Here is an 11,854-nt window from a genome sequence, read left to right as displayed (position 1 = left end):
TTCATGCAAAAATAAAATGATTAGACATTGGTAGCTATCTAATTTAATTATATTTGTTTTAAAATATGTCGATAAATATAATTTCAATAATAGCAATCTATTTTTTATAATACAAATTTAATTCAAATATATAACTATTAATATTTAATCATCTTAATTTTTTTTTTATAAATATTCTACTCAACTAGTTTTAAAAAATGAACAAATCGAATCACTGAAATTGATCCAAAATGAGTCTACTAAGTCCAAATCCTTCAAATTAAAATGAACAACTTGTGAAGAGTCAAACCCTATTAAAATATAAATTTATCTTTATTTATTTTAATATCTATATTTACTATTTATATTAGTTTTAATGGTTTTAATTTTACTAAACAAAATTTGATATAATTAGATAAAAATAACTTATTATATTTTTTTCAAAATTTAAATAGGTGAACATAATTTATTTTTTAATTTTTATTTTAAGGCGCGTTTGCAATGAATGTGAAACTACAGGCCGAAATGCGTAAAATTGTTTGCTTATCCAGAAAGAAAGATTGCCACGTCGTCACGCTCTCCCAACGGTTCTCTCTCCCCTATCCTCGGCTCTTTGACCACTTTGTCCTTTTATTTATATATGATGAAAGCTGCCATTTTTTTTTTTATTTTTTTATTTCGAAGAATATTAAATAAATGAAAAAAAAATGTAAATCAATATTGTACCATTTTTATAATATTATTCAGTCTGTTTGGTTTCAGTTTTTTGAATTCAATTTTTTTTAAATTAATTTTTTAATTTTTTGTGTTTTTTTGTTTTTAGTTAATATTTTTAAAATTTTAAGTAATTTTTTTACTTTTTTAGATGTACTTTATTTAGATGTACCTAAATAGTAAAATATTTTAAAAAATTAATAAATACACAAAAATACAAAAATGTACTAAATTTTCGTATTTTTTGGTATTTAATGTATTTTTTAAAGATTTTTTCATAAATATTATATTTTTTAAGTGTGTTTATGTTAGGTGTGTATAAAATTTTTTAAAAAAAAAATCCTTAAAATATTAAAAAATTCATTCAAAATATTAAAATACGAAAAATAAAAAAATAAAAATTTCAGAAAACTAAAACCAAACAAGCTAATTATTATTATCCCCTTTTTCTTTTGACAACCAAATTTCAAAAATTGATAAGTATCTAAACAAATTTCAGTAACATATAATTTATGTTTGCCAAAATAAATTATGTAAATTATTTCAACTAATATGTTTTCAAAACCTCAATGCATTGATGGTCATAATTTTTTATTCATTTTTTTCATTTTATTGTAAACTTTATCGAGTGATTAACAATAAATTTTGCATTAAGAGTTTACCTCATTTTGGATCCGTTTAGTTTGCCTCAGGAATCATAATTTTAGAGGCAAAATTTTCAAATTATTTTTCAAAATTTATAACCAAATATACAATTCAAAAATTAATTTCAAAACTAATAACCAAACACACAACTCAAAAAAAAACTCTTTTCAAAATTCTTTTGATGATATAGTGTTGAAGATGGTTAGTGATGTGATTGTTAATTATTTTATAAAAAATCTAAAAAAAATAATTTCATAAAAAATATTTAAAACAAATACATATATATATATATATATATTCAAATAACAGGCTGCAATTGCACAAAAAAAAATCGCACTGTCTCAGTCAACCGGCCAGATGCCCGGCCAGACGATCAGGTAAACTCAATCCGCTCTTTTCAAAATTCAAAATTCAAAATTTAAAATATTTTTCAAAATTTATAACTAAACAATTTTTCAATTACTCAAAACTCAACTCACAATTTCGCACTCAAATCACAACTCCAAAAAAAGAATCATAATTCCAAAACTAAATCAAATGGAGCCTTTATTTTTCCCACTTTTGTCAATAGGGCAATAAAAGGTGGTGTTTGGCAAGTGGTTTTGGGGCTAAAATAGCCACAAAAAATAAAATAGGCTATTTTAGCCATAACAAATAAAACATCACACTCAGCCCATAATCATTACACTCTTCTCTCACAAAAAAAGTCAAAAAAATCAAAAACTCAAAAAGCCCTTCCCAAACTAAGCTTTTTAGCCCAGGCTAAAATAGTCAACAAAACCAAAAAGCTAAAAAACCAATCCACTTCCCAAACGGAGGCAAAGAGATTTTCTTAACCTCAAAGTTTGAGAAATCAATAAGTTAACAAAAACGTTCCAAAACAAAAATCAAACGAAATTAAAAAAGTCATGTTAAAAAAGTTTCAATATAAAAAAGTTGACTAAAAAAGCTAATGCCAAACGAACTCTTAAAGGCATTTCAATTTATAGAGCACTCGTTTGGCATGTGAGTTCGAGGGATTATCAGGTTAAAATAGTTACAAAGCAAGACAATCATGAATTTTAACCCCTTTTAAAAATAAAAATAAAAATAAAAATTATAAACCCAAAAAAATAAAATTAGCACAATTTTGCCTCCGTTTGGGAAGTGGGTTGGCTTTTTGGCTTTTTGGCTTTTTTGGCTATTTTAGCCTGGGCTTAAAAGCTTGGTTTGGGAAGGGCTTTTTGGCTTTTTGACTTTTTTGAATTTTTTTGTGAGAGAAGAATGTAATGATTATGGGTTGGATGTGATGTTTTGTTTGTTATGGCTAAAAAAGCCTATTTTGTTTTTTGTGGCTAAAATAGCCAAAAAAGCCTATTTTGTTTTTTATCACATTTATTAGAGAAGCACTTTTGCAAAACATGCTTCTAGAGAAAGAATGATGCTATATGCTAGGGCTGGGCAGCGGGTTATCCGACCTGCACAAACCGCCATACTCGAACCGACCCGCACACATATGGGCGGTTTCACAAACATAATAGGGTCGGGTACAGTTTGGAATATAACAATTATTCGAGTTACGGGCGAGTTGCGGGTTTGACCTACATCCGCCATAACCCGCCACTACAACAAAAAGCATTTTTGGCGACGTTTTTTAGCAACCAAATTGAATTTTGTTGCCAATTGTATGTTTTTGGCGACAATATATGTGTTGGTCGCCAAAAAATACACTATTAGCAACAAATATCTTAATTCGTCGCCAAAAATGGTTAGCGCCAATTTAATTTTCTGCGCGGGAGCGCTAAAAAAGTTTTGGCGACGAAATTAATATTTGCCGACGAAAATGTTTGTCGCCAATTTAGATTTTTTGGCGACGGAATTAAAATAGTCGCTGAAAAGTGAATGATATTTATGGCAACATAATAATTTTCGTCGCCAATAAATTTCTTGTCAAAACGACGTCGTTTTGAATTTGTCTTTTTTTTTTTTTTTTTTTTTAATGACCGAATAAACAAGATTGACCTAAAATGTGTCTTCTTCGTCTTCTCATTCCACAACCTGGAGCGGCACAGAAGAGAAACAGGTATGTCTTCTCTCCCTCTTCTTCGTCTCTCTTTCCCTCTCCCTCTCCTTCTCCCTCTCACTCTCTCTCTCACACTGTCTCATCTTCCTCTCTTTCTTCTTTATCATCAATTTCATTCTCTTGTTCGGCACTGCAGAACACAACACAATCAATAGGACTGATTTTTCCCTCACACTCTCTCATCTTCCTCTTTTTCGTCTTTGTCATCAATCTGATTTTTCGGACTGATATAGTGATTTTCAGACTGATATTGTGATTTTCGGACTGATATATTCTAATTTTTGGACTGATTTTGGAACTGATTTTCGGGACTGGTATATTCTGAATTTCGGACTGATTTTGGAACTGATTTTGTATTTTTTAGGGACTGATATTATAATTTTGGGTATGGATCATCTGGTTTAGGAGGGTATAATAGTTTCAGGCTCTGAATCTGAATGTGTAGGAGGATAGGACTTAATTATTTGAAGTTTCAAAACTCCTGCAGGTTCGTTCTTTTATTCTTTAGTACATTTTCATAAATCTGTACATATTATTTTACTATTTATTGGAAAAGCAGTAATGAGCAGGATTTCTTGACCATTGCGTATGGGAATTGTTGGGGGAGAGTTTAATATGATGACTAGTCCAAAGTGATATTTGTTATTTTTATGAAGGTTATGTTTGTATGTATATTATTAGCTACCTATATTCCTGTATGTTTTGGCACACATTTTGGGTGCAACTCTAACTAAGCTGTAGCCACAATACTGACTAACATAAATAGCAAAACTGCAATTCGTTCAATAGCACAAATAGCTTATTGTGTCCTTAAGGGTTCAACATGCCATTTTTCAGTAGAGTGACATAGCAGTAGAAGTCACATAAACAAAGATGTTGGGGTGGGTTTGAGCCCTTCTGAAAATGTATATTGGTGTCAAAGAAACCTAGACCCAACCCATCTTGCTAAAAGTTCAGGTTGATGATTGATCATTTTTCATTTCCAAAGAATATATTAGGCTATTTGGAGAAGGTTATTGGTTTTTGTTATTCTGCTTGTAATTGCCCTAAATAATTTTATGTTATTTAAGAATGTGTTATCAAGAGATGTACTTTGTCTGTTAATATGGGCTACAGAGGCAAAATTTCAATCTCATCTGCGAGTTAGCAGATGTGAACTCTGCAAGCCAATGCACTTGCTTACATAAATACTATTATACATTGCATGTTTCACAATGTTATGTTGTGTAAGCTTTCTTCTAGATGGTACTTTGTCCATTTTCAGCATTTGTTGTCATCCTTCCCATCTTCACTGAAAACTATGAGTGTGTGAGTGAATACATTTTCTCTCTCTTGTATTCATCCATTGGTTCAATGAATTTGATCAATAAAACCATGTGTTAGACACTATTGAAATATGGAACATATATATGGGGCAGTGTATTTTTTCTCTAAACAAAAATCTTGTTTTCTGCCACTTAGTTTATGCATTGTTTTTGACCTCTTCATGCTCTACATTTTAGTATTTACAGTTATGCTTAAGTTTATGTCTTATGTAGCTGCATGACTTTTTTTAATGGTTGTTGCAGCTCTCAAACCTGGAAGTTTGGTTTCAGTGGCCAAAAGACATTGTACGGAAATTAGTATCAGGGGATCTAGACCTTGGTATTGTGGGTCTTGATACAGTTAGTGAATATGGGCAGGTATGAATTGTGCAAATGAGTTTTTTTATTCACATAAGGGAGAAGTCACAATTGTGAGAAGTGAATAATTGATTGTATGCTCATGTTTGATACCTGTTGAGCAAGTTTCCTACTATGACTTATAAGTTTTGTTCATTTAACATACGCTTCAGTAATCTTCTCTAATCAGTGATATGAAAAATTCCTTTTGCTTTTGGCTTCGTACACTTGTGACATATAAAGATGGCATCTCCCTCTTGATGCATTGTTTTTCTTAAATAAATTTGATTATCAAAAAAGAAAAAAGATACCATCCTTACTGTTAATGTTGCATTCATCTTGGCACTGCTAATTTTCTTGTGCACTTGTTTTCATTTAGTTTGATTTTGTGGGAAAATATTAACAATTGAAAATTATCATGTGAATTACTTTTCATAGGGGAATGAAGATCTAATTCTTGTTCATGATGCACTTGAGTTTTGAGACTGCCGTTTATCCTTGGCAGTAAGTCATTGTTCTCCTTTAACACAATACAGTGGTATGCTGATTGTCACGCGGTTGTACGGTTGTGGGTATAATACATATTTTCTTTTTGTCAGATACCCAAATATGGGATTTTTGAGAATGCAAACTCAATGAAGGAGCTAGCGCAAATGCGTCAATGGACACCCGAGAAACCTCTGAGAGTTGCCACTGGTTTCACTTATGTATGTTGCATTTCACTTTGTCCTATCATTTTTCTGTTGTATTATTTCTTTCTAAATAATTTTTATTTATAAGTTTTAATTAAGAAGTTTGGTTGGGATTAAGTTTGTAGTCCATTCTTGTGCACAGCTGGGTTCTAAATTTATGAAGGAAAATGGAGTGAAGCATGTTACTTTTTCAACTGCTGATGGAGCATTAGAGGCAGCTCCTGCGGTAAGAGTTATTTTTTTCTATAGTTTTATTATTTTTGTCAAGTTATGCTATCTCTCGTGAGTATTGCACGTGATGCTTGCCAGGGAGAGTGGATAGTACATGAAGGCTTGGCCATTAATGTCTCACATGTTCACAAATACTATACTTATTTGTCAAATATTTCTTCTATCTTGTTAGTGGTTATTTTTGATTGTGGGGTGTTTATATTTATCTCCAGTTTCACATATCTGCACCCTTGATTTGATGCAGTCAAGCTATGTTAATTGACTCTTCATATGTGTGTAGTACCCTTTTTCTGGAAACTAGACACTAATGTAAGGGTATGAGATATGTATGTGACACTTGTGGTTGGACATTCACCTAGGTAGAAGCATGTCAAATAATTGAAGTTTACAATATAACTATGTAAAAATACCCTCTTTCTTCTTCTTATGATTTTTTTTTTTTTTTTGGGGAGGGGAGGGTTGGGTAAAAATTTGACCTATTTTCTAATTAAACCAGTGAAGCAAAAATTTGAACCCGAATTCCCTGCATGTTTCAATATCATTTTGAAGTTATACTATATATATGTATACATATAGAGGAGTTGGTACATGTATATATGTGTTTCATTTTCAAGATCTCAATTAGCTTCTTACCTGTTTTTTGATTTATTGTTGCCATTGGCTATGAATGTAATGAACTAACTGAATTTTGCTTTTTGATTTATTGTCGTGACATTTTAGAATTTTGGCAGGCAATTGTGCCTTCGTTTGTTACTTCTGTTTACATTCTTTTTTTTTGTTTTTCAGTGATCAGATCACTGAATCTTTAATAAATGAAATTTTTAGAAAAGTTTACCATTCTTGACTTGCTATAAAAATCAGCTTCCTTTTTGTTCTGGATGCTGTTTTGAATAGGTAAAATTCAGAACAGTTCATTTTTTCTAGCTCATTGTTTATAGCATTTTTCTTTTTGAAATTGGTTGCTTAGTATCTATAAAGTTAACTTATTTATTTGGCATTGCATAGTTCCTGCCTCCTAATGCAACTCATTTAATATAAATTGCATTATATATGCTAGTTCCCAATGGTATTAATATTAGCTGCTTGCTTTGTTGTTGAAAAAGATGGGAATAGCTGAAGCTATTGTGGACCTTGTGAGTCGTGGAACCACATTGAGAGAGAACAATTTAAAAGAAATTGAAGGTGGAGTTATATTGCAAAGTCAGGTGCACTCTCTTTGGACTTAACCAAGCATGCCAAACGGTCTTTGATAATTTATTTTAAAGAGGGTCTTCAAGTATTAATTTGAAAGTCTCTCTACTTTATCTTTGTTGTCTTCAGGTTGTCCTTGTTGCTAGCAAGAAGTCCTTGACCCAACGGAAAGGTGTATTAGACATCACACATGAAATTCTTGAAAGATTGGAGGCACATTTGAGGGCAATTGGACAGTTCACGGTGTGCATAATTTATTTTTTATGTTATGGTTGTAGTTGCCTATAATTTCATTGTCTCATGCTATTTATGTTAGGTTACTGCAAACATGAGGGGAAGCAGTCAAGAGGAGGTGGCGGAGCGAATACTGAGCCAAACATCATTATCGGGCTTGCAGGTGAATCAATCTCTCTTTCTTTCAAAGAAATGTGAAAACCAAACCATATATGTTGTTTTATCCTAGTACAAGTTAATTCTAAATGGCGTGTATTGTGGAAGCACTCACTGGAGATACTTTGATATTTTTGAATTATTGATTAAATGTTGAGTTCTTCTCAGTTCCAAGAGCTGCCTTAAATGCTTTTCATGTTTATATATGCAGGGGCCAACTATAAGTCCTATTTTTTGCAAACGTGATGGGAGAGTAGCAGCAGATTACTATGCCATAGTCATATGTGTGCCCAAAAAGTTGCTTTACAAGTCTGTCCAACAGCTGAGAGCAGTGAGACACTTTTTCTTTCTTTACTCAATATATGCCATTAATTATAACAATAGAAACTATTCTTTCCCAAGTTCCCACCCATCCACCCACGACACGCAGAGAGTTAGAGAAAGACCACAAAGTTTAGGGTTTAGTCTTATTTGGGGTAGAGAATGAGAGCTGCCACTTTGTGCAAATAATGCTGTAATTTAATTTTGTATCATGTCTAACTTCCCACTAGCTCACATTTATAGGACCAACTTTGTGTAATTCCTTGCCATGTCAAATATCATATTACATATGGACACTACAACAAAAAGCATATAGGCAGTACTGATGTGAAATTCTACTTCATTTCTTCTCTGTCTCACTCTCTCTTCTTTTTTCTTTTTCAAATCTGAAAGTTATTTGATGGAGCTGTTAGATCATCAATTGTTCGGAAAGCTTAAGTTTTAGGAAATGGCCCAATAATTTATATCAAGCTAACATTCTCCTTCACATGCAATCTCGTCTCAAACCTGGAGAGAACATGCACAATGACAAAGATAACATGAGTGCTAACAAGACTTGATCCAGGACCTCCTAGAACCAAAACCCCAAATCATTGCGACCACCCACAAGCCACAGGTGTGGCCAGCGGGAGTTTAACATAAGAGCTCTTGACTAACAATGGGTCCCAATGACAACCTTTAACCGCCGGGCTACCTTGATGGTTTTGTGATATGGACATTTAGCACTGTATTTTAGTGAGGATTACTTCTTGTGCGTTTTTTTATTTGTTAGATTTTTGCTTATTGCTTTCAAAATTTTAATTTATTTTTTAAAATTAGAATGTATCCTCCAACTCATGATAAGATACAACCATGATATATAAATATAGAGTTTTAGACGCAATACCATAAACCATTCTACAAGAATGGTGGTGTGTAAATCTAGGAGATGATATTTTTTAGGGGTTTGTTTCAAGTTTGATCCTTGGTGTTGTTTCATCTTTATAGTTTGCAGATGCCTAGCTTGGAGAACAATAGAACCCAGGGTTTATATTTCCTACAGTGCTGTGGTGTGAAATTGATTTTAATTTTACCATTTGTCATATATCAGATGAATAGAAATTGTGGGCCATTGACTCGGTGTTATACTCCCTAATATGGTCAAGAAATGCTTTTGAAATGCATTCTCATAGAAATCACTTGTCAGGACCTCTGGGATTTTTAAGAATGTTTAGATGCAATGAAAAGGGGGGTGATTTATTGCAGTGGCAGGATAATTAATCTGTGGTGCTGCTGGCTCACAAGCTATTGTTGTTTTTCTTTTAATCATGCCTTCCATTTATTTTACTAGGAATCTTGAAATAAAATTGTTTGGTGTGGAACAGGCGTTGTTTCGTTGCAAAAGGGCAAGCAGCTGGGGTCCTGACGAGACATATAGAAGGCATTACTTTTATTGACAATCGTGGAGATGGCCGTTATTTTATCTCGAATGGAAAGGATCAGGCATTCAAACTTTGGGATATTCAGAAAATGTCTTCTAACGTCACTTGGTACGCTTCTTTTGTTGCTTTTGTTTTGCATTCGTGTTTACTAATTCTCAACTGTACTCTAGTGATTGAACTGATTTGATTCTCTGATGAGTAATAGAAATTTATATAATACAGTAATGGAGGAGAAGTGGAGGAACCTAATGTCCTATTGTTAACTTTCAATTCTTTAAGTTATCCAAAACATGCCCAGTTAGAGAGAAAATTTAGAAAAAATAAAATAGCAACTTTGAAAATATGAACTTAAGGTTGTTGGCATGAATTCTGGCACTAACTTGTATGATGCTCAAAGACAAATTTTAAATTTTACTTAAGGATCACTATATGAAAAAATGTCTGCATAATGTTTAATATTTATAATCCATGTTCTTTAGGTGGGATCTCATGTTAGATATCATTCATATTCGCTGCTGGTCAGTCATATGCTAAATCGTTCAAATATGTATATGCTTACTTGACTTGTGCCATTGGGATCTCTTGCTTTTTGGCTCTAGTTCTTCCCTGGGCATTGACCTAGAGGAATTCTTAGGAATGATACATCTTACATACTCTGCTTACTCCAAAACTTGGGTTTCAACAGGCTTCCTTTGCATAATGTTCAAACTTAGATCTTTTTCTTTCTCTAAATTTTTTTGTTGAATTAATACACTAGGACGAGTAACTGGAGAATGCGACCCTTCTTAATTGGCTGCCTTCTCCGTGCAGCATGACATTTTTGTCATTGCAAATGATCAATCATGCTGCAAGAGTGTTTATTTATCAAAAAAAAAAAAAAAAAAAAAAATCATGCTGCAAGAGTGTAAATAATAAGACACAGGCCACTTTGGTTGGACCTTTTCATTTATTTATGCTTAGTTTGTTGCAGCAGAATACGTTTTCTACATTTTTTGGAGTTTGGTATTATTACAAATGGAAGTCAATGGAAAACAATTCTCATGGTCAATGGAAAAAAACTTATTTGAACAGAAAATGTTTTCTAATGGCCACCAAATGCTAAATAATCAGACAGCTTGTTCAAGCCTAAATAGACTTGTAGGAACAAACGGGACTTCAATTGGATCTCCGGTTAGAAAATTAGAAGGAAAATTGTAAAACACAAGACTTAAAAGGCCCGTTCGGGGGCTGAAATTGCGAAATGACCACCGAAACCACTGAAACTTGGCACGGACCGCTTGTTCAAGCCTAAATAAACTTGTAGGAACAAACGGGTCCTCGATTGGATTTCCGGTTAAAAAATTAGAAGGAAAAATGTAAAACACAAGACTTAAAAGGCCCATTCGGGGGCCGAAATTTCAAAATGACCGCTGAAACCACCAAAACTTGGCACGGACAGCCTTTTCAAGCCTAAATAGACTTGTAGGAACAAACGAGACCTCTATTGGATCTCCGGTTAGAAAATAAGAAGGAAAATTGTAATACACATGACTTAAAAGGCTCGTTCAGGAGCCGAAATTGCGAAATGACAACCGAAACCCCCAAAAATTGGCACGAACAGCTTGTTCAAACCTAAATAGACTTGTAGGAACAAATGAGACCTCGATTGGATTTCCGGTTAAAAAATTAGAAGAAAAAATGTAAAACACAAGATTTAAAAGGCCCATTCGGGGGCTAAAATTGCAAAATGACCACTGAAACTTGGTACGGGTAACTTGTTCAAGCCTAAATAGAGTTGTATGAGCAAACAGCACCCGATTGGACTTCCCGTTACAAAATTAAAATCAAAATTGTGAAGTTTTTTTTTTTTTTGTCAATCTAATATTATTTTTTCTTTTTTCATCTGACAGATTGGCAATGGTGGAAAATAGTTTGGGCTGCATCCGAAGATTTGATTTTGTGTTTTTGGAAATATTTTGACATAGGATTTTGGTAAATGATTTATGGATTAAATGTTTAGCATCAAAATATTTAGTGTTGTGTTTTTGCAAATATTTTGACATAGGATTTTAGTAAATGACTTGTTGGTTAGATGTTTAACATCAAAATATTTGGTTGTAAGTATGTTTATTGGGATTTTTCATAGCTATTAATTTTGAATTAGTATGAATGTCTTGCACAGGTGTATTATTATTTACATTACATTTGCGTATATATTGTGCACAGGAAAACAGGTGTTTTGGATTATTTTGAACAGGAAAATTATTAAAATCAAAATTTGTGTACTGAATTTTTAGTGACAGGTGGTATTTTGGTCGCTGTTAATATATTTGGCAACAACATATTGTTTTTGTCGCTAAAAGTTAGTGGTTATTCCAAGAACTTTTAGCAACCAAAACTTACTCGTCGTTAAAAACGTGATTTTTAGCGACCAAATTAATTTTGTCGTTAAATAGTGCTTTTGGCGACGCATTTATTTGTCGCTAAAACTACATAGCCTATCCAAATTTTAACCTTTTAGCAACAAATTGTACTTTTATAGCGACAAAATATATGATTTTTGGCGAC

General features: G+C 32.6%; 1 pseudogene across 1 annotated transcript; it reads left to right on the top strand.

Annotated features, from left to right (window-relative positions):
- Nucleotides 1–3,343: 3,343 nt before the first annotated feature.
- Nucleotides 3,344–9,322, top strand: LOC145813708 (ATP phosphoribosyltransferase 2, chloroplastic-like; annotated as a pseudogene). The gene is made up of 10 exons (XR_014356934.1): nucleotides 3,344–3,400; nucleotides 4,969–5,082; nucleotides 5,500–5,565; nucleotides 5,661–5,768; nucleotides 5,896–5,979; nucleotides 7,088–7,260; nucleotides 7,305–7,418; nucleotides 7,492–7,572; nucleotides 7,777–7,896; nucleotides 9,251–9,322. The product of XR_014356934.1 is annotated as an ATP phosphoribosyltransferase 2, chloroplastic-like (transcript).
- Nucleotides 9,323–11,854: the final 2,532 nt, after the last annotated feature.

This window comes from Camellia sinensis, chromosome 2, assembly GCF_055761805.1.
Source record: "Camellia sinensis isolate YWXY chromosome 2, ASM5576180v1, whole genome shotgun sequence".
NCBI lineage: Eukaryota > Viridiplantae > Streptophyta > Magnoliopsida > Ericales > Theaceae > Camellia > Camellia sinensis.
Note: the sequence above shows the minus strand (reverse complement) of the source record. Positions and strands in the feature narration are given on the sequence as shown.